Raw genomic sequence first — 23,478 nt, forward strand, 5'->3', positions numbered from 1 at the left:
CTGATGGATTATTAATCATTCTGGCCGCTAGTCGCTGGATACCATCCACTTTTGAATCCGGCAGACGACACTCTTGCCGACTGGAGTCTATGGTAAGACCCAGAAACTCCTGAACTTTTAAAGGGAAGGTGCCATCAAAAAATTTTTTTTTTCAGAAATTGTAAAATTGTAAAGAATTAATGATTACATTTTCTTACAAAATATTATCATTTGTTTATAATTTAGTAAAATATGAAAAATAATTTGAAAAGTTTTGGAATTTCCACTTTTCAACACTAGGGGGAGCAGCTGCTGAAATTTCAGAAAAACCTAGTGTACAACTAACTCACATTACTGCACTGCAGTAATTATGGGCGGAGTCTGCTGACGTGTGTGATGTCTCCTCTCCTCCCCTTATGGGTGTTTGCTAAGGGATTAGAGAGGATGATATTCAGGAACCCAGTGCGCAGCCATTTTGTTGGTGACTGCAGAGTATGGCTGCCGTCACACTAGCAGTATTTGGTCAGTATTTTACCTCAGTATTTGTAAGCCAAAACCAGGAGAGGAACAAATAGAGGAAAAGTATAATAGAAACATGTCACCACTTCTGCATTTATCACCCACTCCTGGTTTTGGCTACAAATACTGAGGTAAAATACTGACCAAATAATGATAGTGTGAAGGCAGCCTTATACTGACAAGTAGACAGTCACCAAGGATGGCAGGCAGCAAGGATTCTGGGAGATATGTGGTGGAGGGAGCAGGGTGACAGCAGCACAGAGTATTTCAGGAGAGCAGTGTGCTGGTCTATAGGGGCCCCCTGTTTGGTGCACGGAGCAGCCAGGGATTGTACATAGAGCGCTGTCTTTTATACACATGGATGGACCGTCTGCTCCACAGAAATCCAGGAAACATTTCTGCGGATTGTTGGCCTGGTCTGATCCAGACTTTGCATGCAGACCCCATTCCCCTCCTCAGATCCTGTCTTCCCCATCCTGTCCTGGCGATGTGTGAAAGCGAGGCGACAGGCGAAGTACGGGGTGACGCTAGGAAGGAAATGTAGCCATATAGTAACGATAAAAATGAGACCCCTCTCTTCAGCTACCTCACCAGCCTTCCCCTGACTACACCTAACTGGAGGTCATGCTGTCCCCTCTATTACCCCAGACCCGCGTGCAGGTGCTCAGCCAGAACCACCATAGAATGGGTCCGCTTTCTGAAGATAATACTGCCATAGTGTTCTCACATAATACCGCCATACAGATCACACACAATACTATCAAATAGATCACACAATACTGTCATACAGTTCTCACATACCACCATATAGATCACACATAATACCGCCAGTGTTCTCACATACCGCCATATAGATCACACATAATACCGCCAGTGTTCTCACATACCGCCATATAGATCACACATAATACCGCCAGTGTTCTCACATACCACCATATAGATCACACATAATACCGCCAGTGTTCTCACATACCACCATATGCTTCTCACATAATACCGCCATATAGATCACCCATAATGCCGCCACATAGATCTCAGATGTATTGTAAATAAAGACTCGGCCAGAATAAAGTCCTTTATTAATCTTTTTTATACCATACCGAACGCATAATCCTCGACTCCCTCATCTCCCACAACAAAAATAATAAACCACAATGGGGAAAGACACGCAGGGGGGAGAGGAGTGCATAGGAGAGGATTAGATACTGACTGCTGAGCCGTGTATCTAATCCTGTCCTGTGTGATACTGTGCTGCGCCGTGTATCTAATCCTATCTTGTGTGATACTGTACACAGGACAGGATTAGCTACACAAGACTAGATTAGCTACACAGGACAGATGTAGCAGTGGTAGATGGTATATAGAGGCAGGCAGCAGTGGTAGATGGTATATAGAGGCAGGCAGCAGTGGTAGATGGTATATAGAGGCAGGCAGCAGTGGTAGGTGGTATATAGAGGCAGGCAGCAGTGGTAGGTGGTATATAGAGGCAGGCAGCAGTGGTAGGTGGTATATAGAGGCAGGCAGCAGTCGTAGATGGTATATAGAGGCAGGCAGCAGTGGTAGATGGTATATAGAGACAGGCAGCAGTGGTAGATGGTATATAGAGGCAGGCAGCAGTGGTAGGTGGTATATAGAGACAGGCAGCGGTGGTATAGAGGCAGGTAGCGGTGGTATACAGAGGCAGGTAGCGGTGGTATACAGGGGCAGGTAGCGGTGGTATATAGGGGCTGGTAGCGGTGGTATATAGGGGCTGGTAGCAGTGGTATATAGGGGCTAGTAGCAGTGGTATATAGGGGCTAGTAGCAGTGGTATATAGGGGCTGGTAGCAGTGGTATATAGGGGCTAGTAGCAGGGGTATATAGGGGCTAGTAGCAGGGGTATATAGGGGCTAGTAGCAGTGGTATATAGGGGCTAGTAGCAGTGGTATATAGGGGCTAGTAGCAGTGGTATATAGGGGCTAGTAGCAGTGCTTTATAGTGGCTGGTAGCAGTGGTATATAGGGGCTAGTAGCAGTGGTATATAGTGGCTGGTAGCAGTGGTATATAGGGGCTAGTAGCAGTGGTATATAGTGGCTGGTAGCAGTGGTATATAGGGGCTGGTAGCAGTGGTATATAGGGGCTAGTAGCAGTGGTATATAGTGGCTGGTAGCAGTGGTATATAGGGGCTAGTAGCAGTGGTATATAGTGGCTGGTAGCAGTGGTATATAGGGGCTGGTAGCAGTGGTATATAGTGGCTTGTAGCAGTGGTATATAGGGGCTAGTAGCAGTGGTATATAGGGGCAGGTAGCAGTGGTATATAGGAGCAGGTAGCAGTGGTATATAGGGGCTGGTAGCAGTGGTATATAGGGGCTAGTAGCAGGGGTATATAGGGGCTAGTAGCAGTGGTATATAGGGGCTAGTAGCAGTGGTATATAGGGGCTAGTAGCAGTGGTATATAGGGGCTAGTAGCAGTGGTATATAGGAGCAGGTAGCAGTGGTATATAGGGGCTAGTAGCAGTGGCATATAGGGGCTAGTAGCAGTGGTATATAGGGGCTAGTAGCAGTGCTTTATAGTGGCTGGTAGCAGTGGTATATAGGGGCTAGTAGCAGTGGTATATAGGGGCAGGTAGCAGTGGTATATAGGGGCTAGTAGCAGTGGTATATAGGGGCTAGTAGCAGTGCTTTATAGTGGCTGGTAGCAGTGGTATATAGGGGCTAGTAGCAGTGGTATATAGGGGCAGGTAGCAGTGGTATATAGGAGCAGGTCGCAGTGGTATATAGGGGCAGGTAGCAGTGGTATATAGGGGCTAGTAGCAGTGGTATATAGGGGCTAGTAGCAGTGGTATATAGGGGCAGGTAGCAGTGGTATATAGTGGCTGGTAGCAGTGGTATATAGTGGCTGGTAGCAGTGGTATATAGGGGCTAGTAGCAGTTGTATATAGGAGCTGGTAGCAGTCGTAGATGCATAAGAAAATAAAAGCTCTGTACTTACCTTCAGTCCTCTCCCAGGAAGTGCTGAGTCATGTTCAGGGCAGAGCAGTGTGACGATCTCCCTGCTCTGAACAGGTCGGCAGTGAGCAGTGATTGCAGCCTGTGCTGTAATACTAAGTACAGGCTGCAATCACAGCTCCTGGCTGCAGATACTCACCCCGAACCTCGCTCCCAGCACCAGCTTCTCCCTGGCAGCTCCTGCTATGATCGCACACACTGAGCTGTGTGTGCGATGACAGAGGAAAATAAAAAACAAAATGGCCGCAATCTCCTCTCACAGCTGTGACGTAGCAGCCCAGTGGGCGTGCCCAAGTCACAGCTGAGAGGCAGGAGAAGCGGTCGGAGCCCGACTGTTGGCTCCTATGCCCATGGCTGCCGTAAGTGAGGTGTGCAAGTGTCGTGCCCAGACACTTACACCCACACTAATGAAAATGGCAGCCTCCAGTGGCAAAAGTAAAAATGAATAAATAAAGTATTAGAGTAGTACATTTACTTTTGTATTAAAAATAATTGATTATATAAATCAATAATTATTAATACAAAAACTAAAATCACGGCACCCTCCCTTTAAAGGCTGTAAACGAGACCTTTTTTTAATTTATAATCCACCCAAATTTGTGTAACACGGATGTCACTTTCTCCAATTGAATTTTGCAATGTGACTCTGAATGTCCCACAATCAATAAGTCATCTAGGTAGGGAACTATTAATATGTCCTGTTCGTGAAGGTGTGCCATAACTTCTACCATGACTTTAGTAAAAACCCGGGGTGCAACCGCGACTCTGAAGGGTAGTGCACGATATTGTAAGTGCTGTACTGAGCCGTTTAGTGAAACCATCGGGACGTGATAATAGGCATCTTTCAGATCTAGGACAACCATGAAGCAATTGTTAGAGAAGTTTTATTGCCGTCTTTACAGATTCCATTTTAAAAGACGGGACCAGCAAAAATGTATTCAGGCCTTTCAAATTAATGATGGTAAGAAAAGATCAGTCAGGTTATTTGACCAGAAAGGGAGGGGGAGTAGAACCCTTTACCTCTTTGTACCGCGGGCACTTTAATCAGAACCCCTATTTTTTTCTGAAGTTCCTGAACTTCCAACTCTAGTGCCAATCGTTCTGCAGAAGGAGAACGAATGGGTGTTAAAGTAAATTTATCATGAGGAATCCGTTGGAACTCAAACTTTAGGGCAGTTTCAATAACGCTAAGAATCCATGGACTGTTACAAAATTTGTAAAAAAGCAGCATAGAAGGCTGAAATTTTCAATATTATGTCCACAAAATTACCATATGGCACTTCAAATACTAGATACAACAACAATATGGATAAACAAAGGCATTAACCTCTGATTCCAAAGAAGAGAACCATAAGAATACCGTTAAAATACCATTTATTAATAATATTTAAAAGGTTACAGAACATAAATTTATAAAGAATACCCCAAGGGGTCGAAGAATCACCCTATAAAGGAATATACATAGCAATCTAACTGCAAAACTGAAAAAATCTACCAAAGATTCAATGAATCCATAATTATATAATGCAAATCCTGTTCCACCTGATACCTGTCATTGCACCTATATAATCATACATTGCGCCCCTACAGGGAATCCTTAGTATAAAGTGCAGACAGGTAGATGTAGATAGTACAATTTAATTGCAAAGTACAAAAGCTCTCACCGCAGTAGTAAATTCGTAGATAGAGGCTGTAAACCCCGGGGGCGAGAGGGGAACATCGATATCACCCGTTGTAAGGGTTTACAGCCTCTATCTACGAATTTACTACTGCGGTGAGAGCTTTTGTACTTTGCAATTAAATTGTACTATCTACATCTACCTGTCTGCACTTTATACTAAGGATTCCCTGTAGGGGCGCAATGTATGATTATATAGGTGCAATGACAGGTATCAGGTGGACAGGATGTGCATTATATAATTATGGATTCATTGAATCTTTGGTAGATTTTTTCAGTTTTGCAGTTAGATTGCTATGTATATTCCTTTATAGGGTGATTCTTCGACCCCTTGGGGTATTTTTTATAAATTTATGTTCTGTAACCTTTTAAATATTATTAATAAATGGTATTTTAACGGTATTCTTATGGTTCTCTTCTTTGGAATCAGAGGTTAATGCCTTTGTTTATCCATATTGTTGTTGTATATAGAAGGCTGAAAGCCTACCCCCTACCTGGTCCGGCAGTCATTGAGGGTTTTTTTTATAGTCCCGATAGGTATTAAACATATATCGTCTACCTTTCCTTCTATTACTATCATATATGGGTCTTTCTCTCTTCGACCTTCTGCGGCTAAACCATCCTTTATTGTAATCCTGTCTACAGGTCCTTCTCAAAAAATTAGCATATAGTGTTAAATTTCATTATTTACCATAATGTAATGATTACAATTAAACTTTCATATTATAGATTCATTATCCACCAACTGAAATTTGTCAGGTCTTTTATTGTTTTAATACTGATGATTTTGGCATACAACTCCTGATAACCCAAAAAACCTGTCTCAATAAATTAGCATATCAAGAAAAGGTTCTCTAAACGACCTATTACCCTAATCTTCTGAATCAACTAATTAACTCTAAACACATGCAAAAGATACCTGAGGCTTTTATAAACTCCCTGCCTGGTTCATTACTCAAAACCCCCATCATGGGTAAGACTAGCGACCTGACAGATGTCAAGAAGGCCATCATTGACACCCTCAAGCAAGAGGGTAAGACCCAGAAAGAAATTTCTCAACAAATAGGCTGTTCCCAGAGTGCTGTATCAAGGCACCTCAATGGTAAGTCTGTTGGAAGGAAACAATGTGGCAGAAAACGCTGTACAACGAGAAGAGGAGACCGGACCCTGAGGAAGATTGTGGAGAAGGACCGATTCCAGACCTTGGGGAACCTGAGGAAGCAGTGGACTGAGTCTGGTGTGGAAACATCCAGAGCCACCGTGCACAGGCGTGTGCAGGAAATGGGCTACAGGTGCCGCATTCCCCAGGTAAAGGCACTTTTGAACCATAAACAGCGGCAGAGGCGCCTGACCTGGGCTACAGAGAAGCAGCACTGGACTGTTGCTAAGTGGTCCCAAGTACTTTTTTCTGATGAAAGCAAATTTTGCATGTCATTCGGAAATCAAGGTGCCAGAGTCTGGAGGAAGACTGGGGAGAAGGAAATGCCAAAATGCCTGAAGTCCAGTGTCAAGTACCCACAGTCAGTGATGGTGTGGGGTGCCATGTCAGCTGCTGGTGTTGGTCCACTGTGTTTCATCAAGGGCAGGGTCAATGCAGCTAGCTATCAGGAGATTTTGGAGCACTTCATGCTTCCATCGGCTGAAATGCTTTATGGAGATGAAGATTTCATTTTTCAGCACGACCTGGCACCTGCTCACAGTGCCAAAACCACTGGTAAATGGTTTACTGACCATGGTATTACTGTGCTCAATTGGCCTGCCAACTCTCCTGACCTGAACCCCATAGAGAATCTGTGGGATATTGTGAAGAGAAAGTTGAGAGACGCAAGACCCAACACTCTGGATGAGCTTAAGGCCGCTATTGAAGCATCCTGGGCCTCCATAACATCTCAGCAGTGTCACAGGCTGATTGCCTCCATGCCACGCCGCATTGAAGCAGTCATTTCTGCCAAAGGATTCCCGACCAAGTATTGAGTGCATAACTGAACATTATTATTTGATGGTTTTTTTGTTTGTTATTAAAAAACACTTATTTGATTGGATGGGTGAAATATGCTAATTTATTGAGACAGGTTTTTTGGGTTATCAGGAGTTGTATGCCAAAATCATCAGTATTAAAACAATAAAAGACCTGACAAATTTCAGTTGGTGGATAATGAATCTATAATATATGAAAGTTTAATTGTAATCATTACATTATGGTAAATAATGAAATTTAACACTATATGCTAATTTTTTGAGAAGGACCTGTATAAGAGGGTCTTCCTAGGTAAATGTAAGTAAAATGCAAATGCATATACAGAGGTAGGATATTAGTCATAATATTAGTCAATATAGAGCAAAAAGGAGGCTATAGGTTACACCAAAAAGTAGGGGCTAATAAAGTGACAGTGCAATGCGGCTAGCTAGCGATACAGTACTGGATGTACATGCAATGCCAGTGCATATACGAATACAGGGTCTTAACCACACTAATATAGAGCAAAAAAGGAGGCTGTAAATACAATGCAAAGCGTCATAGATACCTGCTAGAGGGAGGATTGCTGTGGGGAGGAAAACCCCGACACGCGTTTCGCAACGTAGCTTCTTCCTGGGGGTCGTCCACCCTACTCATCACGGGACTAGTCACCTATACATTTTTTGGAGCTGTACCAACACTTGCACGTATATACATATACACAGACTGCTTCTTAGTATTGTTGTGATTATTACCAATCCTGAGCCTGCTGGTGCATGAGTATTCATTTATTATTGGATATGATTTCCTTTATGTACATGTATTTGGTTATTTAACCTGTATACGGATTGCTTTGGGGCTACTCTGCCTTGTTCCCATTTTTTCCTTGTATTATATATATTCTCTACTATCTTTTAATTGTTTTCAATAAAATACTTTATATTTTATATTTGGTCGGTACTCCCCCTTCTTTTGGATATGTGATTTTTGGTGGTACACCACATGTATTTATTGGTCTATGTATTTGGGTAAACCGTTTTAATCTGGCTTGCAAATCTCCTGGCCAACATTTAATCCATAGAGCTCTACGGGCTGCATTAGAAAGGGCTGAAGATCTGGCGGCTAATTTAACAGAATCTGCCGATGCGTCTGACAGAAAAGCTGCTGCTTCCTGAATTATAGGTAAGGAGGATAGAATCTCATTCCGGGGAGCCTTATTTTTGAGTTGATCCTCTAAGCGGTCAAGCCACACCATCAGTGACCGTGCTGTGCAAGTGGCTGCAATTGCTGGTCTTAGGGATCCTGCTGTTTCCCAAGCTCCTTTCAGGAAAACGTCAGCCTTCCTATCTAGCAGATCTTTTAGATTTCCTATATCTTCAAATGGAAGAGAGGTCCTTTTACACGCCTTGGCCACTGCTGTGTCCAGTTCGGAACCTTGTCCCATTAGGACGAAGCTTCCTGTTCGAATGGATATCTCCTCTTAAATGCCGATGGAAGCGAACCTTTCCTTTTGAGTTTTTTCCACTCCCTTGTATTCAACGTATTTATCTGATCTATCACCGGAAAAGACCTTCGGGATTTTCGATCTAGGCCTTTAAACATAATGTCCTGCATGGAGCATTCTGACTGGGTCTCCTCGATCCCCATTGTGTTGTTTACCGCATTAACAAGATGGTTAACTCTGTCTAGCGGCAAGCAGGAGTGACCGGAGTCGGTCTCTATGGATGAAGAGGATGACTGAAAGGAATCAGAGCTCAGTTCACCCGAGTCCGAACCCAAATCCGGAACTGGGGACCTAATATGTTTGCTTCTCCTGACATCCGTATTCTGGGTCATGGATTTAATAGAACCTTTAACTTCCTGTCTAACCATATCCCTTAGAGTGAAAGTAAGGCCAGGGACTTCTTCCTCAATTAGGCGTTGTATGTAGGGTTTACATAGCTTTCTGTCATTGCCATCTGGAAGTGATTCACCACATTCGGCACACTCCCTATGTTTGGCTTTGGCAGAACATTTTCTCCCCTAACAAGGAGAGGGAATATGGAGGAACAGGAAATCACTAAGTGAACTTTCACGTAGATCACTTACCCAAACGTGCAGTGATTAGTACCGTAATCAGTGGGGGGGTCCTTCCTAGCCGGCGATGTTTTACGGCTTGAGGACTTGCTCTGCCTTGATTTTTGGATATTCTTGTCTCCACCAGCATGACTACTGCCACTAGATCACTGCTGGGATATAATTCGAGGCTCCTCAATGGGCTGAATCTGCTGCTGCTGCTGCTTGTCAGACAGTGGTGCACTCTGCTCCGGCGACTCCATAATCACAATGAATCAGAAGCATTCAGCAGTCGTCAGACTCCTCATTAAATACTCCAAAGGTACCGCCCCCTGATGGGGGTCAGCAGGCTCCAGGTGATCTGCCCGGTACCATGTTTAACTGTTGGAGCGCCTCCCCCAGGGCCGCGCCCCAGACCGACCGTAAACAGGCTTCCGGGCCCCCCCCCCCCCCCCTCGAAGGCCCATCCACAAACCTGCCCCCACTGCATAATCGCCGGGTACCTGGATCAGGTGCGGACGCGATAGTGACGTCATCGGCCGGCGCGGTCCCACTCCCACTACGCATGCCTCGCCGCGTCATAAGGCCGCGGCGCCAGCCTCATCATCCGGACATGCCCCTTCCGGTCGCAACCGCGGTGAGCGAGCCGATGCGTGGTCAGGGAAGCCAGCGCCGCCCGGACCGACGTGCACATCATCGCCATGCCGCGGACAGACCTCGGGAGGACCCCCGGGCATGGCCACAGCAGAGGAACCCATATACTCACCTGGTACCTGACGGCGACGGACCACTTAAGAGGCAAGCATTTAAATAAAAGCTGCCCCTCTCTGCTGACACCAACACCAGCAATTCCCCTGCCATGTGGTGCTTTCGGCGTCCTGGACAGACCGAAGTAGGGAACCCCCACTACCTGAATCGGCCTGCCAGGACTGGGTTATCATTTCTTCGACCTGTCTGTAGGTTTCCTGTCCCTGAAGGGCGGATTCCCTCTCTCGTGGTGGTGGCATGGCGACTGAATAAATGGTGCCTTTCACACCTATGTTCAAATTCGGGATCATCCATTTCATTTTCAGCTATATCAACGAATGACAATTGTAACATTTGATATGTTGCTGTCGCATGTCAAGGATGAGATACATCATCAACACAGCAATTTCCGTGAAAGTATTTCTGCGGAAGAACGTTTAATGGTGACCCTGAGGTAATTTTTTTTTCATTTCTTTACATTGTGCCAGCTGATTTCAAAGACAAGATGTAATGTAATTATACCGTTGTGCATTTCACGTTGTTTCCTACACGTAGGCAAATGTCATACAGTTTAATGGCCATTTCCAGTTGCCTTGTTTGTTTCGAAAAAATTTAAGCTTTTGTAAACTCTGTACCCTATGGCCATTATGGGAGAAACGTTTGCCTCACTGCAATTCCAATTTCGACTGGGCAAATCTGCTATTTGCAAACTTGTTCGTGAATCCTGTGAGGCCATTTGGAACAACTTACATCCAGTTGTACTACCAACACCAGCAATTTGGCCATCCATCACCAAAAGCTTTGAGGATGTTGCAAATTTTCCCAATTGCATTGGTGCCGTGGACGGGAAGCACATCCGGATTCAGAAACTCATGCATAGTGGATCCCTGTACTATCACTATAAAAAATACTTTTCAATTGTGTTCATGGCTATTGCGGATATTAGATAGTTTCGTTACAGTTGATATTGGGGCATATGGTCGGACCAACATACCCGCAGCACGACCTCTACCAGGCACAGGAGGCCCAAGTATGCCATTTGTTTTAGTTCCAACTAGGACAAAATCTAATAAAGCCGTATTCAAGCCGCAGTCTAAACTACACCAGACGCATCTTTAACTTTAGCTTGAGCTGGGCAAGACGCTATGTTGAATGCACATTTGGTATTCTGACTTCAAAATGGCGGATTTTATTGTCGTGTATGCAACTTCAACCTGAAAATGTGGACCGTGTAGTGAAGGCTTGCATCTGCCTGCACAATTTTGTGTCACAACATGAACGCCTGGTAGTTGACCCAGATGACTGAGTCAATTCTGATGAGCATAGAGTCTACTACAGTTCCTTCACCAGTTGAAATTATGTAAATACAGGATCAATTTGCCCATTATTTTGTAAATGAAGGTCAAGTTCCATGGCAAAATACCCTTGTCTGACAATGTTTAACAATGTTTCATTATGTTATGTTGAAATATGTTAAATGACTGTAGATTGTGATCTGTGTACTATGTATATTTTTTGTTCTTTTGGTGTTATGTTCTGTTGTCATATGTATAAAATTTTGGCTTTATTACATTATTTTTAAAAACACAAGTAAAGTTCCAAATCTTCATTTGCAAAAAAATTTTTAATTAACATGTCCTGAATACAATGGTCTCCCCCTCCAAATTTTGGTAGGCATTTAAAAAAAAAAAAAAAAAAAGTGATCCCATTGGGATTTAAGATACTGTATGACATATTCAAATAGAGGTCTTGTAAAATCAAAACCTAAACATTCAAATAGAGGTCTTGTAAAATCAAAACCTAACTGTACTGCCCAACTGAATAACATCCAAACGTGGACTATAACAAACAGCAGAATGGATCAATTTTAGCTTTACAGATTGTGGTACTGCATGGGCATATTGTCTGGCCAACTGAAAGTTGGACTGCTGCATTGATGGTGCATTTCCAGACCAGGTTCACTCTGGCCGCTCAGTTGTGTTGTTGCTGGATACGACTGCATCTCCATGGTACAATGGCTCGCACTTGCTTTTGTTTGAAAGGAAGTGGGTTGCTGAGGTCCCAAAAATGTCTCCACTAGATCATTAAACCTTTGTCAGAACGGTAGATTCCTGTGTGGCGGTATGTTTTGGACAAAAGGTACATAAGATTAAAAAAAAAATAGCTTCCAATCATTGGCTGCGTAAAACAAATCCTCGAGATTACAAGTCCTTCATTTCCCATCTTAGTTCTCTGTGTTCAATGCGACACAGATCCTCTACCCATTGGATACCATCAACTATTATCGCATCAACTTCCTTTTGGCAGCAGATCGCTTGCGTCCATGCTGTGCTTGCAAACGGGCACTGACAACAGGAGCCACAGTACTACGGTCCATTGATCGTGGCTTGCTCTGGACAGACATCTTCAGTTCCATTTCTTGGGTTGGTTCCTGGCGACATGGCTCCGCCTCCGGCTCTTTAGGTGCAGCTGTACTGCAGACCATTCTATAACAAAATATAATATTAAAAAACATTGTAAATTTAACACACAGTTGTAGCACAAAATATTTTCAGCCATCTTTTTTGAACACACTTTAACACACAAACTTTTAAACACACCTTTTTAACACACTTTTCACACAATTTTTAAAACACAATTTTTTTTTAACAAAACTAACAAATTTTTCTCACTAACACATAGATTATAATAAGATTACTGTTAACTTACAATCGCTGGGACCTTCTGAAGAAACATCAATTGCTCGTAGTGAACATAAGGGGTGGTCCATTTACCAGAAGATCCACTTGGGGTGGAAAGGTTTTGATGGTAGTCACAGACAATTCGGTCTCTTATTGAGCGCCAACAGGTATGGACTGCATCGGCTATAAAAAATTTAAAAAAATTAATTGTTCGCAAAAAATATTTCAAGGAACTAACATGAATTTAAATTGCCCATTAATTACCATTTTTTTTTTTTTTTTTTTTAGAGGAGGTAGTCTTTTCCGGATAGTGGGGATCCAACTCAAGAATTATTTTCTCCCACAATCTCCTGTTTTTAATAATATCACTATGTGCTGTCACTCTGGTCCCATATGGAGGGATTTGCATGCACAAATGCTATCAGAGTCTCATTTTCAATGTCCAAGTGTTCTTCATCTACATCAAGTTGACATTTTTGGGTGGAGGCTTGTGCTAGGTAAACACAATGTTTGAAAAGCAAATCTGAGTGTATGTGATATATATATATATATATCCCCAATAAACCTAAACGTCTCTGACACTTTCCAGTCCCTACTCAACCCAAGAGTGCAGGCCCCAACCACAGATCTCCGCGCTGACCATCTGGCTAATTACTTCAAAGAAAAAAGTGACCACATTCGACAGAAAATCATCTCCCAATCTCTTCATACCATGCACTGTCCTCCCTCCCCCACTGCATCTAGTTCACTCTCTGTCTTTGAATTAGTTACAGAAGAAGAAGTAATCAGGCTCCTTGCATCTTCTCGCCCAACCACTTGCACTAGTGACCCCATTCCGTCACATCTCCTCCAGTCCCTTTTCCCGGCTGTCACCTCTCACCTAACAAAAATATTCAACCTTTCACTTCCGGTATTTTACCATCCTCATTTAAGCATGCCATCATACATCCATTACTTAAAAAACCATCCCTTGATCAAAACTGTGCCGCTAATTATAGACCTGTCTCTAATCTTCCCTTCATCTCTAAACTCCTCGAGCGCCTGGTCCACTCCCGTCTTACCCGCTATCTCTCAGATAACTCTCTTCTCGACCCTCTTCAATCTGAACGTGTGCACATACCCTAACACTCTACTGAAACTGCCCTCACTAAAGTCTCTAATGACCTACTAACAGCTAAATCTAATGGTCACTACTCCATGCTAATTCTCTTGGATCTCTCCGCAGCATTCGACACTGTGGATCAGCTACTCCTCACTATGCTCCGCTCCATCAGCCTCAAGGACACCGTTCTCTCCTGGTTCTCCTCCTATCTCTCTGACCGCTCCTTCACTGCCTTCTTTTGCTGGTTCCTCCTCCTCTCACCTTCCCCTTACTGTTGGGGTTCCTCAAGGATCAGTCCTAGGCCCCCTCCTCTTCTCTTTGTATACTGCCCCTATTGGACAAACAATCAGTAGATTTGGTTTCCAGTACCATCTCTATGCTGATGACACCCAATTATACACCACTTCTCCTGTTATCACGCCAACCTTTTTAGTAAACATCAGTGATTGTCTTACCGCTGTCTCTAACATTATGTCCTCCCTCTATCTGAAACTGAACCTGTCAAAAACTGAACTCCTCGTGTTTTCTCCCTTTGCCTGACATTTTCATCTCCATGTGCGGTTCCACCATTACTTCAAAGCAACATGCCCGCTGCCTTGGGATCATACTTGATTCCGAGCTTTCATTCACCCCCCACATCAGATCACTGGCTCGCTCTTCTTATCTGCATCTCAAACATTTCTAGAATTCGCCCTTTGCTTACTTTCGACTCTGCAAAAACTCTTACGGTTTCACTTATTCATTCTCGTCTGGACTATTGTAACTCTCTACTAAATCGGCCTCCCTCTCACCAAACTCTCCCGCTTCCAATCTGTCCTGAATGCTGCAGCCAGGATCATATTCCTCACCAACCGTTACACCGATGCCTCTACCTTGTGCCAGTCATTACACTGGCTACCCATCCACTCCAGAATCCAGTACAAAACTACTACCCTCATCCACAAAGCACTCCATGGCTCAGCACCACCCTACATCTCCTCTCTGGTCTCAGCCTACCACCCTACCCGTGCCCTCCGCTCAGCTAATGACCTCAGGTTAGCATCCTCAATAATCAGAACCTCCCACTCCCGTCTCCAAGACTTTACACGTGCTGCGCCGATTCTTTGGAATGCACTACCTAGGTTAATACGATTAATCCCCAATCCTCAGTTTTAAGCGTGCCCTAAAAACTCATTTGTTCAGATTGGCCTACCGCCTCAACGCATTAACCTAACTATCCCTGTGTGGCCCATAAGAAAAAAAAAAAAACATAATTGAGTTCCTCGCATCATGTTCTCATACACTTTATGCAGCAAACAGCCCTCTGTGTCTATACTGCTACATACTTAGGCAGTTAACTGGTTCATGCAGCTTTACATGAACACCTGAGCCTTACACTATGGCTGGTCCGACTAACTAAAGCAATTGTTTGTAAGCTTGTGAGCAGGGTCCACATTCCTCTTGGTATCTATTTTGAACTGTGATTTCTGTTATGCTGTAATGTCTATTGTCTGTACAAGTCCCCTTTATAATTTGTAAAGTGCTGCGGAATATGTTGGCGCTATATATATATATATATATATATATATATATATATATATATATATATATATATATATATATATATATATATATATATATATATATACACATATACATATATACATACATATACATACATATACATACACACACATATATATATACAAGAATCAGGGTATTCAATAGCAACATCACTGAAACAGAGTCTATATTAATCTGTTGCTTCTATAGGGGATTAAATTCAAACCAAGCCGTACAGCAGCATATGAGAAGAGGTGTGGAAACCACATAAAACGACCAAAACTGGAAACTCAATTCTATAAATAATTTTATTGAACATATAAAATATTGCACATAGAAAAAATCAGGACATAAATGGTACAAAGTGGGACCATGTTACGAGACACCGCACAGAGGTGTAATTGTGTCAGCGGACGGAGAGACACAGACTCCTAATAATAAAAGATGGCCGTACAGAGGAGAGGACACCAGAGTATGGATATCAATCCTAAGGGTATGGGGCATAAAATAATACTAAACCCTAGTCCTAGAATGTGGGCACTACAATCTGCTAATAAATATAATGTATACCACATAGGGTTTAATGCAATAAGTATCTGTAGCCCAACGACACATACACATCCCTAGGAAAACCAAGTGGGGAAGACAATAAAGGTGCACCATACACCTAACCTAACTAGTTCCCCCCATAGTCAAGGTTGACAAAATATAATGAGAGTCTAACTGTAACTCCATGGGCTAGCGGCCGCTCAGCCCATATATATATTACCTCTCAAGAAAGGGGGGGAAAAGTACTCCGGTGTCCCTGGGTCCGGTCCGCTGGTCACCCAACGCGCGTTTCGGAGCCCGCAAGCTCCTTCGTCAGGGGGCGTACCATGGTCCCACTTTGTACCATTTATGTCCTGATTTTTTCTATGTGCAATATTTTATATGTTCAATAAAATTATTTATAGAATTGAATTTCCAGTTTTGGTCGTTTTATGTGGTTTCCACACCTCTTCACATATATATATATATACATACAGTTAGGTCCATATATATTTGGACAGAGACAACATTTTTCTAATTTTGGTTATAGACATTACCACAATGAATTTTAAACTAAACAATTCCGCTGCAGTTGAAGTTCAGACTTTCAGCTTTCATTTGAGGGTATCCACATTAAAATTGGATGAAGGGTTTAGGAGTTTCAGCTCCTTAACATGTGCCACCCTGTTTTTAAAAGGACCAAAAGTAATTGGACAGATTCAATAATTTTTAAATAAAATGCTCATTTTTAGTACTTGGTTGAAAACCCTTTGTTGGCAATGACTGCCTGAAGTCTTGAACTCATGAACATCACCGGATGCTGTGTGTCCTCCTTTTTGATGCTCTACCAGGCCTTCACTGCGGTGGTTTTCAGTTGCTGTTTGTTTGTGGGCCTTTCTGTCTGAAGTTTAGTCTTTGACAAGTGAAATGCATGCTCAATTGGGTTGAGATCAGGTGACTGACTTGGCCATTCAAAAATATTCCACTTCTTTGCTTTAATAAACTCCTGGGTTGCTTTGGCTTTATGTTTTGGGTCATTGTCCATCTGTAGTATGAAACGACGACCAATCAGTTTGGCTCCATTAGGCTAGATCTGAGCACACAGTATGGCTCTGAATTCCTCAGAATTAATTCGGCTGCTTCTGTCCTGTCTCACATCATCAATAAACACTAGTGACCCAGTGCCACTGGCAGCCATGCATGCCCAAGCCATCACACTGCCTCCGCCATGTTTTACAGAAGATGTGGTATGCTTTGGATCATGAGCTGTACCACGCCTTCGCCATACTGTTCTCTTTCCATCATTCTGGTAGAGGTTGATTTTGGCTTCATCTGTCCAAAGAATGTTCTTCCAGAACTGTGCTGGCTTTTTTAGATGCTTTTTAGCAAAGTCCAGTCTAGCGTTTTTATTCTTGATGCTTTAGAGTGGCTTGCACCGTGCAGTGAACCCTCTGTATTTACTTTCATGCAGTCTTCTCTTTATGGTAGATTTGGATATTGATATGCCGACGTCCTGGAGAGTGTTGTTCACTTGGTTGGCTGTTGTGAAGGGGTTTCTCTTCACCATGGAGATAATTCTGCGATCATCCACCACTGTTGTGTTCCGTGGGCGCCCAGGTCTTTTTGCATTGATGAGTTCAACAGTGCTTTCTTTCTTTCTCAGGATATACCAAACTGTAGATTTTGCCACTCCTAATATTGTAGCAATTTCTCGGAAGGGTTTTTTCTGTTTTCGCAGCGTAAGGATGGCTTGTTTCACCTGCATGGAGAGCTCCTTTGACCGCATGTTTACTTCACAGCAAAACCTTCCAAATGCAAGAATCACACCTCAAATCAACTCCAGGCCTTTTATCTGCTTAATTGAGAATGACATAGCGAAGGGATTGCCCACACCTGTCCATGAAATAGCCTTGGAGTCAATTGTCCAATTACTTTTGGTCCCTTTAAAAACAGGGTGGCACATGTTAAGGAGCTGAAATTCCTAAACCCTTCATCCAATTTTAATAAGGATACCCTCAAATGAAAGCTGTAAGTCTGATCTTCAACTGCATCTGAATTGTTTTGTTTAAAATTCATTGTGGTAATGTCTATAACCAAAATTAGAAAAATGTTGTCTCTGTCCAAATATATATGGACCTAACTGTATATATATATATATATATATATATATATATATATATATATATATATATATATATATATATATATACATATACAGTGGGGCAAAAAAGTATTTAGTCAGTCAGCAATAGTGCAAGTTCCCCCACTTAAAAAGATGAGAGGCGTCTGTAATTTACATCATAGGTAGACCTCAACTATGGGAGACAAACTGAGAAAAAAAAATCCAGAAAATCACATTGTCTGTTTTTTTATCATTTTTTTTGCATATTATGGTGGAAAATAAGTATTTGGTCAGAAACAAACAATCAAGATTTCTGGCTCTCACAGACCTGTAACTTCTTCTTTAAGAGTCTCCTCTTTCCTCCACTCATTACCTGTAGTAATGGCACCTGTTTAAACTTGTTATCAGTATAAAAAGACACCTGTGCACACCCTCAAACAGTCTGACTCCAAACTCCACTATGGTGAAGACCAAAGAGCTGTCAAAGGACACCAGAAACAAAATTGTAGCCCTGCACCAGGCTGGGAAGACTGAATCTGCAATAGCCAACCAGCTTGGAGTGAAGAAATCAACAGTGGGAGCAATAATTAGAAAATGGAAGACATACAAGACCACTGATAATCTCCCTCGATCTGGGGCTCCATGCAAAATCCCACCCCGTGGGGTCAGAATGATCACAAGAACGGTGAGCAAAAATCCCAGAACCACGCGGGGGGACCTAGTGAATGAACTGCAGAGAGCTGGGACCAATGTAACAAGGCCTACCATAAGTAACACACTACGCCACCATGGACTCAGATCCTGCAGTGCCAGACGTGTCCCACTGCTTAAGCCAGTACATGTCCGGGCCCGTCTGAAGTTTGCTAGAGAGCATTTGGATGATCCAGAGGAGTTTTGGGAGAATGTCCTATGGTCTGATGAAACCAAACTGGAATTGTTTGGTAGAAACACAACTTGTCGTGTTTGGAGGAAAAAGAATACTGAGTTGCATCCATCAAACACCATACCTACTGTAAAGCATGGTGGTGGAAACATCATGCTTTGGGGCTGTTTCTCTGCAAAGGGGCCAGGACGACTGATTCGGGTACATGAAAGCATGAATGGGGCCATGTATCGTGAGATTTTGAGTGCAAACCTCCTTCCATCAGCAAGGGCATTGAAGATGAAACGTGGCTGGGTCTTTCAACATGACAATGATCCAAAGCACACCGCCAGGGCAACGAAGGAGTGGCTTCGTAAGAAGCATTTCAAGGTCCTGGAGTGGCCTAGCCAGTCTCCAGATCTCAACCCGATAGAAAACCTTTGGAGGGAGTTGAAAGTCCGTGTTGCCAAGCGAAAAGCCAAAAACATCACTGCTCTAGAGGAGATCTGCATGGAGGAATGGGCCAACATACCAACAACAGTGTGTGGCAACCTTGTGAAGACTTACAGAAAACGTTTGACCTCTGTCATTGCCAACAAAGGATATATTACAAAGTATTGAGATGAAATTTTGTTTCTGACCAAATACTTATTTTCCACCATAATATGCAAATAAAATGTTAAAAAAACAGACAATGTGATTTTCTGGATTTTTTTTTTTCAGTTTGTCTCCCATAGTTGAGGTCTACCTATGATGTAAATTACAGACGCATCTCATCTTTTTAAGTGGTGGAACTTGCACTATTGCTGACTGACTAAATACTTTTTTGCCCCACTGTATATATATATTTATTTATACAATGACGGTTCTATGTATTTATTCGTTGGTTTGGTTTAATGATCCTTTGCTGGAACACTGCATTGGATGAAAAAAATAAAGAAACATTTTACAAAAATATAGACTTTGCGTGCTTACCACTGCAGCAGCAGGAGGTGATGCAACGCGCTGAGGCTCGGAGGTAGTTCAGCTCTTTTTAGTTGGAACCTTCAATTTAAAAAATATATATATATATATATATATATATATATATATATATATATATATATATATATATATATATATATATATATATATATATATATATATATAGTTACAATTAGTTACGATTCATATCGCTATTTATGTCAAGAAGGCAACACTTTTGCATTTACCTTTTTGCTCGGTTTATTTTTGAGAGATGGTGTGGTTTTCTTCTTTGGCTCTGAAGACGAGTCAGATAAAGCCTAAAATATAAACAGACACATGATTACACTGTGCAGAATACCACACTGACTGAGCGGAGCTATAATGTAAAGAAGGATTTCACATAAAATTCACATGAAACCCCTCAGTACAATAGAGTGCCATTTAACTTTTTATTTAAAGATTTCATGACTATACCGTTTCAGAGGAGGGGGTGGCAGACATGCTGCTGTGGTTAGATCCCTCAGCATCCGACATCTGTGTACGTACAAAACTATATATTTAGTCCACATACATTGGCAACAACATAATTCACACAAAATATGTATATACATATATAAAAATAGTACTTACATTGGCTCCAGTAGTAGGTCACACAGTGTAGTGTTTGCAGACTGTAGGCTCCAAAATGGCTGAAATCACATTTCCTGTCACTTGAGGTGATGATATCATGGGTACATAACCATAGCAGGCCCTCATGAACGCAATCCAACGCAGGGCTAAAATTTGTAAAAATTGGTAGAATTGCGTTTACCTGCGTTTGCAATAGAGTTCTATGTCAGAACTAACACTTCTGTTAACTGTGAGTTCGCCGTACCGGACCCGAAAACGTGGTTGCCCGCGTTCGAAGGTGCATCACATACCAACGGACCATTGCAAACGCATGCCGATTTTACATTAATCAAAGTCTATGAGTGCGTTAACGTGTCTGTTACTTTGCGTTACTGCTGCTTACAAACAGATCCGTTAAACGGATCGCCCTATCGCAATGCAAACCTAGCATTAATCACACGCTGTTAGTTCAGCAGTGAAATTAGAACTAACAGTACAGCAGGAATAACAGTACAGCAGAGGTGAACTTTGTCTCATTGCAAACACATTTCTAGCAGCAGTTATCCACTCATAGTTCTCTGCTGCTAATTATAACCAGCCCACAGCATACCCAGATGTCAATTGTTACTGAAGTCAGCAACAGCTAGAGCTTACTGGGAGTGCTACAGCTTATCTATTTAAACACAGCTGTCAATCACAGAGTGGCATTTAAATTAGGTAACTGCAAGTGCGTGCAGCGGCTCACAAGTCTCCCATGACATGATTCTGGGGGACCTGATGGGTTGTTATGTCAGCTGGGGACAAGCAGGAGGCCTTTAACTGCCCTCCTGCCCACAAATTCACTATATTCTTTAATTGTATGTTATTGCTCTATATCAGTGTTTCTCAACTCCAGTCCTCAAGACCCACCAACAGGTCCTGTTTTCAGGATTTCCTTAGTATTGTCCAGGTGATTATTGCAGTACCTCCGACAATGATTCCATCACCTGTGCAATACTAAGGATATCCTGAAAACTTGACCTGTTGGTGGGTCTTGAGGCCTGGAGTTGAGAAACACTGCTCTATATAATATAAGCAAACAATAACAGATTCAAGTCCACTAATTGGGGACAAAAAAAAGGCTTAATTGATGGAAGTAGTAAAAAAAAGAAGAAAAAAAAAAGTTAATGGTTTTGGAAAACTGCATTCCGAACCAAGTTTTTTTGCTTTACAAAGTTTTGATTTTTTTTTTTTACCACTAAAATATAAACAGCGTTATAAATTTGGTATTGCCATATGTGTACAAACCTGAAGAACCATACTGCCAGATTTTTACCGCATAATAAACACTATAGAAACAAAACCTCAAATAACAGCTGCAGTACTTCAAATAAATTCAAGTTTAAAAGGAATCTATCAGCAGAATAAACCCTCCTAACCCCTCTATACAGGCATGTAGATCATAGAAAGCTGAATTAAAAAAAATGCGTTGATATGTGCGATTTAAAGTCTTATTCTAGAGAAAGGCACATTTTTCTTATATGGGAATGAGATTTTCAGGACTATGGGCCAGACTCTGATCAGCATGAGACTCTGCCTCCAGGGATTATTTTAACTAAAAGGGGGTGTTACCCAGGGCTGTAGAGTTGGTAAGTCAAACCTACTGACTCATCAATTTCTCTGACTGACTTCCAACTCCCTAAGGCCGAGTTCACATTGCATTGACAGCAGCCCGTTCAACACATACGGTAACGGGCCACTGTAAACTCAAGTGCCGGTCATGCAGCACGCTAGCGCAGATAGAGCATCTGCTAGCTCCATCTGCGCTAGCGGTGACGGACCCGGAAACGCTGCAGCCCGCGTCTCAGGGTCTGTCACTCAATGATGGCACATCGCTAGCGCACGTCCATTGTGAGCGTGCACTAGCGATGCGTCTGACATTGTATTCAATGGCGCCGTTAGACGGACTGCTTTACACCGCGGTGTAACGTAGTCCGTCTAACGGACACATAGAACGCAATGTGAACCCAGCCTCATACATGACTCATGTTTAAGTGATACGTTTACTGTAGTAAAATGGTAACATCAGGCTTTTAATCACCATCATGATACAATAATCAAGCTATGTAGCTAGAACATAAAATATTTATTGGAATACAACTTTAGAACACAATTTTTTAAATAAATTGTAAATACACAGAACACTATACAGTAAGTGGGAAAAACTGTTTTCCGCAACAACAAAAAAACAAACAAACAAAAAAAAATACTGATTAACATTTGTGCAGGCTATGAATTTGTTCTGAGAAATTGTATCGCCTCCATCAAATCCTCCTCCATAGATGATCTCAAATCTGATCTAATTATCTTAAGGCTATAGAACAACCTCTCTACACTAACTTGGTTTGGTGGCAAAGCGGTATCCACATGGCCAACGTCTCACAATTTCAGGGTGTAAAGGAATTGCCTCGTGCACAGTCAGTTTTAATCAACAGTTGATCTCTTCTACTTCTCTGAAAGCAAGTGAAAAATTTTGCTGAAATATGGGCAGTTTGCTGCGACAACGCTTTGCCTGCTCCAGGTCGTCCAAATACTTTTCAAAATTGTCTACAACAAAGGGTTTCAGCTCAAGAAAACGCGCAATCATTAAATAGGTGCTGCCCCACCAAGTGGCTTGATTCACAATTTCTCCTTTTCCAGTACGTCTCTTCAAAACAGAATCAATTTTAGGCCGGTTTCACACGTCAGTGGCTCCGGTACGTGAGGTGACAGTTTCCTCACGTACCGGAGCCACTGACACACGTAGACACATAAAAATCAATGCATCTGTTCAGATGTCATTGATTTTTGCGGACTGTGTCTCCGTGTGCCAAACACGGAGACATGTCAGTGTTCGTGGGAGCGCACATATTACATGGACCCATTAAAGTCAATGGGTCCGTGTAAAACACGTACCACACATTGTCCGTGTGCTGTGCAGGAGACAGCGCTACATTAAGCGCTGTCCCCCCCACTGGTGCTGAAGCCGCGATTCAGATCTTCCCCGCAGCAGCGTTTGCTGCAGGGAAGATATGAATAATAGTGTTTAAAATAAAGATCTATCTGCCCAACGCCCAACGCCCTCCCACCCCCTGTGCACCCCTCCGCTGTTCTGAAAATACTCAC

At 42.5% G+C, this 23,478-nt stretch overlaps 1 protein-coding gene and 1 long non-coding RNA gene across 2 annotated transcripts in view; both read right to left on the bottom strand.

The window, feature by feature from the left end:
* The window catches only part of DAP (death associated protein), a 197,174-nt gene that overhangs the window by 53,875 nt on the left and 119,821 nt on the right, over positions 1-23,478 (bottom strand). The window lies entirely within an intron of this gene.
* On the bottom strand, positions 10,378-23,397 carry LOC138642321 (uncharacterized). Its single transcript, XR_011314021.1, has 6 exons — positions 20,356-23,397; positions 20,200-20,259; positions 19,971-20,042; positions 19,735-19,803; positions 12,632-12,786; positions 10,378-12,408 (listed from the first exon to the last, which is right to left on the bottom strand). It is a non-coding gene; the product is annotated as an uncharacterized lncRNA (long non-coding RNA).

The sequence above is a fragment of the Ranitomeya imitator genome, chromosome 6 (assembly GCF_032444005.1).
Source record: "Ranitomeya imitator isolate aRanImi1 chromosome 6, aRanImi1.pri, whole genome shotgun sequence".
Lineage (NCBI taxonomy): Eukaryota > Metazoa > Chordata > Amphibia > Anura > Dendrobatidae > Ranitomeya > Ranitomeya imitator.